Source organism: Folsomia candida, unplaced genomic scaffold (assembly GCF_002217175.1).
Source record: "Folsomia candida strain VU population unplaced genomic scaffold, ASM221717v1 Fcan01_Sc006, whole genome shotgun sequence".
In the NCBI taxonomy this organism is placed as follows: domain Eukaryota; kingdom Metazoa; phylum Arthropoda; class Collembola; order Entomobryomorpha; family Isotomidae; genus Folsomia; species Folsomia candida.
This window is the reverse complement of record NW_019091198.1, coordinates 7,909,413-7,923,819: the sequence shown is the minus strand read 5'-3', so window position 1 is coordinate 7,923,819 and position 14,407 is coordinate 7,909,413. Positions and strand designations below refer to the sequence as shown.

At 38.7% G+C, this 14,407-nt stretch overlaps 1 protein-coding gene across 1 annotated transcript in view; it reads left to right on the top strand.

Annotated features, from left to right (window-relative positions):
* Positions 1-5,714: 5,714 nt before the first annotated feature.
* LOC118436112 (synaptotagmin-like protein 5) overlaps positions 5,715-14,407 on the top strand; it is a 29,844-nt gene continuing 21,151 nt past the window's right edge. Inside the window, exon 1 of the mRNA XM_035853341.1 lies at positions 5,715-5,811. The gene's annotated coding sequence lies outside the window, so the exon portion shown is untranslated. The remainder of the gene's footprint in view (positions 5,812-14,407) is intronic.

The following is a 14,407-nucleotide window of genomic DNA, read 5'->3' as shown; positions in this document are numbered from 1 at the left end:
GAATGTGCACAGTTACATTTCGTCAACTGCTCAATTCGATACTCTCTTCAATTTTTCCATCCCTTCTCTCTCGCATTATGGAGCAGATCAGAGGGAAATCTAAGAGGAGAGACTTTCTTCATCGACAAGATTAATGTTTCAGTCCATGTACGTACGCATGGAGTCATTATTGTTTCTCCACTGCCACTTTCACCACCTAGGACCCCACCAAAGGTAGAGATGAGATGAGAACCAAGATTATTGGCCCAATAAGGACGCAACGCACCATCATCTTGAGAGTAGTAAATTCATACCCCGACTAAATAAAAAAAATAAGGATTTCCTGTTATAGATTGCTTTGAAAAGGGAGAGAATTGACCATTATCGCCAATGCACAGGCCCCGTGGCGTGGCATGATCATGATCATGATTGTAGGATTTAAGGATAAAGACCAAAAACAATGTGTAGCAGCAAAGTTCAAAAACAACAAGGATCTCTCCAAACAAATCTCGAAGGCAACCACGCATTTCCGTTCGTTGAATGATGATTTTGCGACAAATTCTTTTGATGAGGGTGAGGAGAGAACTGTGATTTCGTTGCTTTCACCAAAATATAGGTTCTCTCTCTCCTCTTCCTTCTGCACCTTTTGTAGTCGCGTAGTAGTAATAATGCTAAGCCCCAGTTCGAGATTCTTCAATCTCGTGATCTATATTTTATAAGGATTGTGAAGAGGAAAGGATCCTCGTGGAAGTGAAAGTAGTGAAAGTTCTCGATCCGGATTGGGAAGTGCTTCTCCTCGATGATTCCTTACTGGAATGCCATTGAAGCATTTGTGGAACGACTCTCAGCTCGCCATTTCCTCCTCTTCGCCGTCATCGTCTTTTCCAATAATATAATATGTAACTCTCCTCAGCTACACTACTTGAAGGGGGATCAACAACCATGCAAAACTAGGACATCCTCTTCTTCCTTACACTTTTGCGAGGCGTGAGGGTCACGGGAAAATGAGGCGCAATTATTCCCAGAAGTTGTCCGTCGGAAAGCAAGTACCAACCACAATCAGGTTTTGTTCAGTGAAGAACACAATTTTAGATATGCTCTTAACAATGCTTTGATATCCCAGAAATTTATATGTAGCTCCACAAGATCGCTTTTTTTATTGCAAGTTGTAATCCAAATTTTGAATCCCTCATAAAAATCACACCGTTAAAAAATTATTGCACACGATAATAATACGATCGTATATCCTTCATCCCTCATTTAAATGCATTGAGCTAAATGTCAAAGCGACGGGATGTCGTAAAACTTTGATCCCCTTGGTTTTAGAGTGAATTAAATTTCTAAAATGCACATTCACCTAAATTCAGAATTGCAAGAAGGGCAGTCCAGCAGTACATCACAACACTATTTTATCACCACATTGGGTCATCCCTTATTCAACCTTCTTTGGTAAACAAGTGTTTATGGGAAGATTCTGAACACGTTTCAGCTTTACTCACTTCTTCTGAGCGAGACGCTGGCTCTCATAAGTTGCAGTGACTTGCAGTACCACCTCCGTCCGTGGGTTAGTGTTTGTTGAATGTGGGCCATGTTTATATCCTCAACTTTCACTCGAGGATGATCATGATGCCAAGTTGGAGAACGACCGGTCTTGGAGTAAAAGTTGTCTTGTCTTTCGTGAATGAAGGGCATGAGAGTATCGCACTACGGACTGTGCAGTCGTGTTGTGTGTTATTCATGGGAATGGATTTATCCAGTATCCTCCTCATCCATCCAGCCCTATCGTGTTCTTCTTCGGAAGGGAGATGTGGCTGAATTACAAATGTGCAGAAACATAAAGAGAATTGAACGGAGGAGATGAACATATACGTAATCGTCTACATGTGGCAATAGCCAGAATGTCAATACATATTTAGTTTTGCACTTTTACACATAGTTTCTTGTATTCTTTTGCGAAAATCAAATTGTGAAAGCACCTCAACCACTGCAGATCAAGTTTTCCATATTTATTTCTCACATTATTCTCACGTCTTGTTCACTTGTCCTCATTGTATTGTTATTTTTCTCCCTTTGTGGATGAAATTTGCATGTCAAGTGAACCTGTCTGGCATATTCATGTATAAATTATTCTGTGCGAAATTGACTTTTGATATCACCTTGTTTTTACGGGATAAAGTTTCTACAAAATAGAAAAGAAACGAATATGTTCAACATTGTGGACAATAAAATAAAAATGTTTTTTGGGGAGGGATTTCATCCTGCGGTTCCTCATCTAACAATGCGATGGTGTGAAGTGTAACCCTCCGATTTGGCTGAAATTTTAAAATTAGGTGGTCCAAGCCAATACAACTAACGTTTCTTCAGGCAGTTTGTGCGATGGTGAGAGTTACTCAAAATATTTGAGGTCAAAGTTCAAAAAACGGCCAATTTTTTTCAGGCGGAATGAGAAAACTCCACTTCCATTCTCTTCCCCTCGCTTTGATTTGCACTCCGAAAAGTAATTAATTTCAACAATTTTAAATTTAATTTTTTATAGAAAAATATTAATTATTCATTGCACATGTGACAATCTGATTATTTTCATAAAAGTCCACAGAACAATACGATAAATTGCACCAGCTGAATTTGATGAATATGGGATTGCCACAATTCAGGTCGCAACTAATATTTTTTTGAGGATTTTGATTTCGAAAATTGTCCCTGAAGATGATACAAGTGTGTATTGAAAGCTAGGAATAAATATATCTGCATTTTTAAAACAACCATGTCGTCCGATAAATCCAATACAAATATTTTTTTCTCCAAAACAAACTTCGCTTACATTTTTAAACTCGGGCTTTTCGGTATCACCCCATAATCCGCTCGAGTACCAACAATATCGAATCATTGGAACAAACACAGGAGCACTTAAAATATTAGTATATAATTGGATATTAGAATAACCAACGCTTTCGAAATGGAAAGCAAGTTCGTTTTTCCATGTTTATTTGCCGTTGGCGAATTTATAATATAAATTAACTTTTATGAAAAATAAGAAGAGATATCTAGAAATAAGTAAAAATCTCACTTATTTAGCTATGAATTAAATTAAGTATGTATGCATAATGCGTATTAATTGCTTTTTAAGCTATAATTAATAATGTTTATTTTTTATTATTTTGAATCAAAGCTTGTGCTTGTGCATGAAGGCGTATGCGTGAGCGAGACACCTGCTGCAGAGCAGATTAACCAAACGAACTAAAATCCCTTGCTCAATGCATAAGCAGAAGCAACAAAGCACCACAGATTTTCCACTTTTATCAAGATACCTATTCTGCAAAATATCGGTATAATCAAATTTCCTTGCTTCCATTGTTGCCGAATACGTATGCGGATCTCCATTTTCCTCAAAGTGCAGGGTCAGCATGAAGCACAGCTTGTGGATAAGGCAATTTGAATATGACGACAAGTGGCCGTCTGGGATTAATTTGAGCTGTAAATGGTATTACAGAAAGAAATTTAGTGTACTCATTTAGTGTGCCCGAGTCTGGAGAATATGAGTATGGATCGTTTTCTGAAACGCGGATGAAAACCTGGAACCTTCCTTCTCCTCATTTTCCCTCATGCAGACTCCATGCAACAATACCCACCGTACGTACACAAACCAACTCAATACACTTTGTTGGAAATTATACCGAGTCATTTCATCCCACTCTCTCGAATGTCCGGATCGTGGAAGACTGCAAATTTCCACCAGTCCTGCACCGATACTATGACACACCGTAATGTACTGCTCCAAAACACCTACGACCGACCACCACTACTGGATTCTTTGGTTTGGTGCATAGTGCATAATAATGTGGACCAAATATCCATTAAAATGCCATGTACCCTTCTTCTTCTTCTTCTGCCTTCCATCTGCTAGCTGCTGCTTCTTCTGTTTACTGCCTGCCTTCCATAAGGGAAAGCTTTCTCTCTCTCTCCTCTCCAGTTGGATGAATGGTTTCGTTTATTGCTCTCACGACAACCTACAACCCCAATCCATTCCGGTCCTGGTGGTGGAAGCAGTCTTCTTCTTCCTCCAAGAAGAAGAAGAAGAAGCATTCATCAATCTCATCGAAATCATCCTGCCTCCAGAGATCGAAATCTAGGTCCTCAAACCAACCTTAGCATCATCCCTCCCGTCCTCGTCGTCGTCCTCGTCGTCGTCTGCGAGTCTAATTCGCCCAATCGGTGAGGTGACAAAAGCTGTTAAAATTTTGTGGGTGAATGTCAACTCTGATAGTTTTATGAGGGATGAGTTGTGCATTTGCGAGATCGATTCTAATCAAATCTCGCCCTTTTACAGGGAGGAATGGGAGAGCACTTCTTGTTTCATGTTCGAAGAGTGAGATCAGATCGTGCCGTAGACGAAGAAGGACACACTTGGCTGCCCCATCACGACGACATTGTGCACGCTTCAGTCAGTCGGACGGAGAGAGTGAGGAGGGTTGAAGAATGAAAGAGAGAGAGAGGGAAAGCAGAGAAAGAGCGTGAGTAGTTTTTGGTTGTAGTTGTAAATACGCAGGCATTTGGGAAGGCAGAGACTGGGAGAAGAAGGATTTCAGGCTTTGCTCGAAACCAACTGACTCCAGTCTTTAATCCTCCTCCTCAAGTAGAGCAAGGCATAGTCGGGTTGCTCCCGAAAAAATTTAATAAAACCACATAAAACCAAGCCATATCACTACATATTATTGGTTGCTAGAGATAGCTGAGCGAATTACAGAGTCGAGATCTTTAGCCAACGAGATACACATGACGACTACCGTCATCATCATCAATATCAAAGTTCCCCTCATTTTCTTTATGCTTGTATAAATCCTTGAGAAAGTTGAAAGAAAGTTGGCCAATTTTATGTATAAAGGACAAAAAAATATATACAAAATAGCAGCCTCCGCGTGAATAAAAAGACTTATCCGTACGTTAGTGAGAAGGTTATATAATAATAATAATAATACGATCTCAGTTTCTCAGTGTGTACTTTTTACCATCCCATAAATATCTACAAGTCAGAGAGAGAGAGAGGATGGCATTATCCCGACTTTCCCTTCCTCTTCCCAGCAGCCGGGCCCCCTTTTCTAAATAAAGTCGAAATACATGCACCGAACCACCCGCACCGAGGAATCAGTGTGGCCTCCAACTTGTAATCAGTAAGAAACGAATTTATATATGCAGACAATTATTAGCTCCCCTTTCCACCCCGGCAGCCATATGGCATTTTGTTCATCACAGAGTGATTGAGCAGCGGTGGTGACTATTTACTACAAACTACGTATAATATAAACACTTTCGGTGAGAGAAAGCTGATCGGTAGTCCTCCGGTAAACGAAACGACCGAGAAAAAAAACGGTTTGTTACTGTAACTGCGACTGGAGACGTGTCACGGCGTAAATGCCACTTTGTATGATTAAATTGTGATATTCTAGTCAAGTCTGGCATTTTTGGTGTTCCGCTTCGCTTGGAGAAAGTCGGTATGAACAGCACATCTGAATGTAGGGAATGCAACGACAGTTTAAATGATTTGGATGACTCCACTTTAAATTTGAATTCCAGGCTGAAGGATGAGTTTGACATGAGCTGAAGACACATATGCGACTGGAGCACACGATACTTTTCAATTCTGAGAAGAGACCTTTTACATTTGCAAGATCAAAGTGAGACTGTTCAACAACAAGGTTTGACAAGAAGGCTGAGATTTAATATCAATTGTACACCATTCGTTGCCACGTCGAGGCGTCCACCAGGAGGAAAAAAGTACCAAAGGTGAAATTGCACTTTGAGATTGATCTCCATCCTATCCGTTGGGGACATCTGGTAAGACTACAAAAACTCTTCTGCTTTGTATTATAACGGGGATCTTATTGCATTTATTGCCGCACTCCCCCCAAGAAACTAGCAGCTTTCACTTCACATGCTGCCTTAGACGGGAAACTTAGTTTCATGAAACTAAATAAGGACTAAAAAAAATTATACACAATTGCACCTCTCGTGCTCTCAGTCGTAATCGATTTTTAACGAAAACATGACCAGGGCTCAGCCATGGTGTGTGTTGTATGTATTTAGCTCCAATATTTTTAAGCTGCAGCCAGCAATAGTAAACACACAAACACACTCAGGCTCAGGGGGAAGGAAGGAGGAAAGAAAGAATGTGTGTATATATTTAGATACAGGCACACATTCTACAATATTTGATGTTGTGAGTCATGCCGACGGCTTACGGTGTACTTGAGACTAAATTTTTCATGGCTTTCACCAGACACACGTAAAACTGCACCGACAACCGAACCCAAGTCGAAAAAGTCACGTTCCCATCACCTTTTTCCCTCTCATTGGACTCCGATTACGAAATTATTTCAAATATGGTTTATTTATGCGATGACGGGTACGCATTGCAGCGTGACACAGTTGCATTTATTGAGATTTATGTATGCAAGATAACTAGGGGCGAGGGACCTTGGTTGTTATGAAATGATTGTGCCAATGCCATTCGTCGGATGTATATTTGCTCGTTGAAGCACCTCAAATCTGGGAATAAAATTAGTATCAAACTTAATTTAATTATCCAGTTTGTATTAATTTAGTCTGCTTCGTTATCCAGTTAGTGTCGCAAAAACAGGGTTGGGAGCGTTTTTACCTGCATATTAACTATTGCATACATAGGTATGAATGTGTGCCCGAGTGAATTTACAATTACTACACCAACCAGATCGACCCTTTACCTCCTCGGTGCTCTACATCCCTCCCTGTTGTTGACTAGATGACACCAATCAGAAGCAGTAATTTGGTATAATTAAGAATTCTGTTTGCACTACATGTTGACATTTTGTCTCCTCTTCTGCATACACCGTTCGTTGTTTGCACATGGAAATAATCAGGCCGACTTTGGATGCATATGTAAACAGGGATAGTTTACTAAAGTAACAGCAGCAGCAGCGTAACGATGTCGAACACGGTTGTTGATGGTTGGTGGTCTGGTGCAGGAGGCTGAAATTACAAACAACATTTTCACTCGTCATCAATTATTCTCTTTTCAATTTCATTTAAAAGGCTGCTTGCTGCCTGGTGGTGCTGGTTTCGGTAGGTCGAGTTACGTTCATGCACACACATAATGTACGAATGTACGCTCACAATCCTAACTTAGTTACTGTTAAACACCGTTAATTAATGACATCTTCTCGCGTTACTTGCTTCTTTGATTCGTGTTTTCCAAGTTGAAATTAATCCTGAGCAGGCTTACGAAAGCAGCTTATTACGCTGTATTATTGGAATCAAGGCTTCTTATTCAAACGACGATTCGACTATTTATTTTAATAATACTAAAGTCATTTGAATTCAGATTAGTCGGAATTTTGGGCTTGATAAGCTCACTGGGGCGTCTCTGGATGGGAAGGATGGGACACATTCTTTTCCTGCGTACCTATCCATGCTTGTAATTAGTAAGCACTCGTTAATTCACAATACTCTGGGGGATTATGCAACAAGGGCAACACTTAAATATGTACTTTCTAAACACGTCATGAAATTTCATGCAGCAATCGGGCCGAAATGTTTGAGTAAATTAAAACCAAGGTCTGTTACGTAACAGGAAAAAGTAGAGTGGGTGGCTGGCCGATTGGGAAGAAAATTGAAATTCTATGTTTGAGAAGTGAAAGTGTATGTTACGTGAGAGAAAGTAAGCAGGAGAACAAGACAAATAAATAGCTAGAGATGCCGTGAAGCTCTCCTCTCCATTACAAACGTGGTGGTGGTTCAAAGAAAGCCCAGCACATAGATATGTACATATCACAAGCAAGAGTAAATGTCAGGCAGGTTTACTTTCTTTACGCATGAAAGAAAAACACTGAATTTTTGCAAGTTTTTGTCCTCCTTGTGTAAACCTATGTACGAACAAGGGGAGAGGAGGGACACACGTAAAATCCAAGTTTATTGAGTGTTGCACGGTGTAAAAAGTGGCATTTTCCGAGTGTAATTGGGGAATTGCTCCTTGCAATCCCCCAACTTTAGAAACTAATTCTAAAACAAAAGTTTTCCAAGCTGGAGGCTTTTTCTCCGCTGTGACAGCAAATAAACGAAGGGTTTACATGGATGGAAAAACTAAAAACGTGCTCTAATCTCATTATCAAATAATGCATAGGAATAGTAAGTGATGACACAGAGAGAGAGAGAACTTCCTTTAGTTCCGCTGTTCTTGTTGTGCTATGAATTTTTGATGAAACCAACTTTGTGCGGATTTTGTAAAATACTGCAAAGTAGGACTTTTGAATTTAATGAAAAGCCGTCAACAAAGGGTATTAATTGAACAATTTTGTTTTGCATAATGTTCCGTCAAAGTTTTTCGTGTCTCTCTCTCTGACTTTCAATATAAAATAAATTCATTGCATATTAAAAAGTAAATAGTAATGAGATCCCGTCAAAATTTGTGATGAGTCCAAAAAGGGAAAAACCCTATGATTCTCTTCCCCAACTTAATTATTTGTTCGCTTATCCGCAGAAAATTCTAAAACTTTTCGTACTGCTGCGCTGCCAACTTTATTCAACAACTTCTTGGTAAAGAAATAATTAACCAGAGTTGACAAAGGCTAATTAAGGCAATTAAGTACGAATCACGTCGCATGTCCGTCCAACTTTGGACTGTGGTTTGACACCATGATCCACAATTCCACATCCTCATTCTACTCGCTTTAAGTAGGAGTAGGAGAAACCCAAGATGAAGATTGTGCAAATAATGTCCAATTATCTTGACTTTCCAAGAATCATTTCCCAACTTCCAATCATTATAAATTCCGCATCGTATAATATTTTACTAACCTTCGCCAGATTTGGTTTTATTCATCAGTAAGTCTTCCAGAATTTGATTGTCTCTGTTTGAGTTTCCAACTTTGATGTCGTTTTTCCCTCTTCTCTCGCGTACATAATGTGTGCGCCCTGATCATCAAAAGTTGACTTATACCTTGACATTATTTCTATGTACCAGCAGCAGAGTAATTTTCGAGTCAAAAGTAAATCCTTGGCCATCAAAATATTGCAGTTACGTATGTAGAAATGGGGCTAGCGTTCCCTCAGCGAGGATGAAAATGACAGCTCATTCAGTTTTAAGCATGTTTTTCCATCTGCATTACTATAACTATTTTATGACAGTAAGCGCCCCACACTGTTGGCTTCCTTGTTGCTATTTCTTCTTTTGCTCATTCGTTAGTAAATCTATAAGTAATGATATGACAAAATGTCGCTTAGGCGAAATATCCTCTTCTTCTTCTTCATCTTCATCTTGTCGTTACTTTGGGGAGGAGGGCCGCACTGCATCATGGGAATCTGTGAACTTTCTCCTCCGAGCGAGGAGTAAGTTGCTTTCATTTGATGTAAGTGAACAAGATAATATTTATTCAAGACATTCACAAACGAGGCTATTTGCAAAAGAGAGTGATTCCAGTAAATAAGCAAAATGGATAAAATAAGAAGCCAGCATAAGTTTGGATTCATCAGTGCAAAACTAATAACGGAGGAGAGATACTGGTCATTCAATTCGAAGATGAACAGATTGAACTTCTTGTGCATACGTATGTACATCCTCCTCCTTCGTGTGTAAGTAAACCTATGTACGAGAAACAGGAATAAATATTGCTCGACGATTGGGCGATGAATGAATGAGTTCCCTTAATCCCAGTTGCAAATTCATGTTTTGACTTTGCCTCATGAGTGAATAAGTTTTGGTGAAATTCCCACGAGAAATCAAGTCGCTTTTATTTGCAGCTTTCACCACGGAGGATGAGAGAGAAAGGTTCATCCAAAGAGGAGGTTGTTGGTTCAACAAGCAACCATCTGTTATTTACTTGGCCATTGTCACGCTCCATTTTAGGAGATGATTTCGTGTTCACTGCGTACACTATTTACCAGCACATTACTTGATGTGATTTCACTTTGTCGTCCGTCATGATGATGGCCTTGCAGCGGCCTCAATGTAAATAGAAAAAGGGGAAAAAATCTCGATCTCTGTGGTCGATCTCAATTGTACGCCAAATTTGTGTGACATGCAATTCAAAACCATATAAGCCAAGTCTCCTTATACTGCTGAGATTGCTGTCAAATTATTTGCAAACAGGGAAAAAAATGTGTGAGCATATTAATGCTGACATACAAAGATGTGTACATATGTACATTCGTGTAAGTTGTTTAGGTTGGAACAAGAGAACGGAAATATGTGTCAGAAGCAGTGGAGAAGGAAATATTTTCTACAACGACGCCATTCCAACACTTATCAAGGAGAAAATCTCGCAATGATGGCAGGATGAGATAAATGTGTCGCATGCAGCATGTACTACGTATGCACATAAATAATCAGTGTATGTGTAGTTATGGAGGAAATGACTTTCCATCGGGAACTTATTTATGTAAAGATGTTCTAAATGGCGAATGGGGTGGATTGTATTATTATTTTTTTATCTCGATGATGAACTGCAAGGGCACTCTTCTGAATAAGCGAACTTTTGATGTTTGGTGATGTATGGCATATGTATATTCAGCAAATGGCAAACCCTTTGTCTCCTCGGCCCTTTCTCTGCCGACAAACAATAGTCTAATCTACCATCTGGACTGACTCTTCTAGTAGCTGCCTTTTTCTCTCCATCTCGTCGTCGTCGTCCAATTCAACGGTTTTTGTGGCTGACTGACTTTCTCTGTCCCATTGTGTCGTCTCTGCCGGCGTCAAAATCTTCTTTAAATGTACATAACATCCTTATTTTGAAAACAGAATAAACCCCGCAGATCGTGTTTCTCTGTAAATCGTATTAGCCACACGACGGAGAAGGAGGAGAGGAAACAGATAACCGGATATTTTGCCTGAGTGAAGCGAGGTTTATTCACGCCATGAAAATTTATATTAATGTACAAGTATGCAAGCGTGGGCTTCGAGAGGGTTTCGAATTTTGAGGAAAAAGGAAAGCATTTTGTATATGAGTTTATAATAAATTTACATGATATGAACAAAGATGAACTTGTTTGACGCTCCTGTTACGAATGCATTGCATTGTGTCGCTTCTCGTCGTGTTATGTTGTTGTCAATTGTCCTGCCATTTCTCTCTCACACTCCTCCGGGAGACATGACAGAGGGATTGCTGGAGAATTTTTGTGTGTCTGAGGGGAAAACCTAATTTCCTATTTCACAAGTCCGCCCCTCCATTTTCGAAGATAAATTTGACCTCGCTAAAGGCACAATGTTGATAAGAGCGTTGCGAAGTGACACGTGTTTCGACACACAATGCACACAAGTTTTTTAGCTCTTCTCCCCTTCCTCTCTCTGTCTCCGTCTTGAATTGGTTTTACTTTTTGGAGCAGAAATTTCACACAATTATTTTCTTAGAAAACAGGACTTGAGGCAGGATAATAATAAACCTGGGTCGACGTCAACCCTTTGTCTTAAGTTATGGTAAATATCCGCCAAAGCAATTCCTGCATGGTGACATATTCGCTGTTTACTGGAAAAACTTGAGTGTGATTAGTGCCTGCCGTAGGACAGACGGAAGGGAAGAGGGAGGGAAGTAGAAATGGACGAGATGAGGATCAAAGAGTCGAGAAAAACTCCATCAGAAAATGATCTTGAAAACTGTGTGGGCAGAGAATCCAACTTTTCTACCACTTTTTCCTCCTTTCTATGTCGTATAGTGGAGAGGAAATTAGAGTGAGCGAAACCAATACTACGACCACAGAGCAAGGTCAATATCTATTTGTCGCTCTCTCGGATCTGCGACGCGAGTCATGTTGTTTTCTGCCCACGGGCAAAACTCTGTCGAAAAATGTGGAGAGATGCATGACATCAGATCCGACCATGGAATGAAGTTGTCACTTGGAAGTTAATTGCCTTCTGATTTCATTAATTTCCCACCATCGGATGCACCCATTCTCAAAAAGCATAGTTCCGATCCATTCGCCGGCATAATGTGAGTGGGCAAGTGACACTTCATTGACTTGACTTTCACTCTGTGTAATGCTTAGGGTTGTCAATATGTCATGTCATGTCGTAAGTGTCAATGTCATGTCATAAATGTCCGTAAATGCCGGTAAATGTCATAGTGGCGAAATATATGACATTTATGACATATATGACGGACAAATTGGACATTTATGACATATATGACAAATAATGTAAATAAATCGCCAGACTGCTTTTGAATGTAATCTGTTGACTATAGACAGCAATTCGCTTTTCTCCTGATCCGTAGACAACAGATTGTTGTCCACAATAATATTTCTCCGGTATATCTTAAATTTAATAAATTCATTCAAGAGATAGGGAGATATTTATTTACATAAATTACATATGCACTAATTTTACTAATTGTAAGTTGAGGTAAAAAGCTATGGAGAAACAGAGCCAACCGAATATTACTCTGAAAATATTGACATGCTGCTTCATCCCTGAATTTAGTTACAATTTTCAATCCCGTCATTAAAATTCTCTTGATTTGGAGTTTGAATTTAAATTTTCGTCTCAACTTTCCCTTTCTCCGTTTATTCCAATTACGATTTTGCAACTTGGTCATCTCCGTTCGTTTTTTACAAAATTAAGATTTATTGCATCTGAGTCAATAACTTTTTGGTTTTCACAGTATGAGTTTATAATTTTGATTTTTTCTTCAACTTTACATGAGAAATAACATTGGTAAAATATAGCAACTACTTAAAAGTTAAATATTTCTCATGAAGAAAAATCGATATTCTAATCTCCTAATTTTATAAACCTAAAAATTATCGACTTTTAGAAGCAATAAAATCTTAATTTTATTGGCACGGAGTTAACCAGGTTTCAAAATTGCAATTTGAAGACATGGAAGAAGAGAAAATTGAGACAAATTCGAATTCAAAGCCCGATTAATAAGCGTTAAGCTCGTCGATGGGATATTTGACTTCGTCAATATCAATCATCTCTACACGCTTATCATTTGTTCTTCTATGACTTTATTTTTTTTATTTTTATTTTTGTATGTCGCACGAAGCAAGCCAATATTGTCGCCAAACTCTACTTATTAGAATAACTACCCAAGTAGAAGAATCACATTGTGACAATGTGAAATGTCACATGTTGGATCACAGTGAATGACGGCCGCTTTTTGCAAGTTAATATAATGTTACAAACGTAACGTTGCTCAAATGTGATTTTGGCGTGCATATCACGTTTGTGTCACGTTTATATTGCAAAATATAACACTTCTTGCACATGCCAATAATGTGAAATACATGTTGCTAGATTTCATTAAATTTATGCACAAATTTATTAATTTGGTCAGTTAAGTGTAAAATATATTACAATGCATATACATACACTAATTATTCATTAGTAAACATAATTACAAGTGGAGAATGAAATTATATAAAATTATGCCACTGATTTTTCTAATTCAAACAAATAACAATTGATTTACATACTTTTAAGACAACAAAGTGGTAAATATAAGTATTCATTGGAGGAATCGGGCAATGGCAATAATACGGCTTTATGATATAGCTCAGATTTAGCAATCCGTTTCGAGTTATGCGACAAATTTCGAACCTTAAATATAAACAAACTCGAGCTCTTGCAGGGACTGGTAAAATAATCAGATTTCGAGTTAAAAATTTGAATCCCCACGTTCTGCGCGTCGCTGTACATCTCGGTTACAATACAGATTTCGCCAGATGATAAAATGAACCCCCTATCTTTCGGCTTTGCAGAAATACGCAATTCCCTTACATGAAAATCCATTGTTAACAAATCACACTGCTCTGCCTCATAAATTCTGCGAATTACTTGTGCTAATTCATGATTTTTACCTCTAACAAGTTTTTTTAAGGATTGCATGTAATTTTCAAATTCAAAAGCATTTATTTTTCCTAGAGGCCCATGTTTTTTAGCATCGTCGGCTAGATGGATTAACGAGTGTACGTTATATACCAAAAACTCGGGTGTATATAATTCGCTAATTTTTTTGGACAAATGCACACAATAATTTTCCTGCATAATCGTACCAATCATAACTTTCGGACAACAGAGTTCTAATAGCAATCGATAACTGCAAAAAATGCTCGTACTTTTCTTGCGGTAAAATTCCCTTTAAGACTACTGGTCCCAAATACAATAAAAATGTCCTATATTCTGTTGCTTTCCAATATTCTAGCTCGCATAATGATCTTGGTTTGCGATTAAATTCAGAAGGTATGAAATTCTTACATGCTAGTAGGCGTTCAGAAATCTGTGCAATATTCTGCCTCCCAATTCTCAGAGGAATCGGTCCGTTCTTCCAGCAGGATATCAATTTTCGGGTGACACCCAAACAAACCAGATGCATATAATCCAGAACAAAACAACTAACCATTCCTATGCCTAATTCGGACAAGCATGAACTTCTGACTTGATGATTAGGATAAAGTTGTTTCCTAA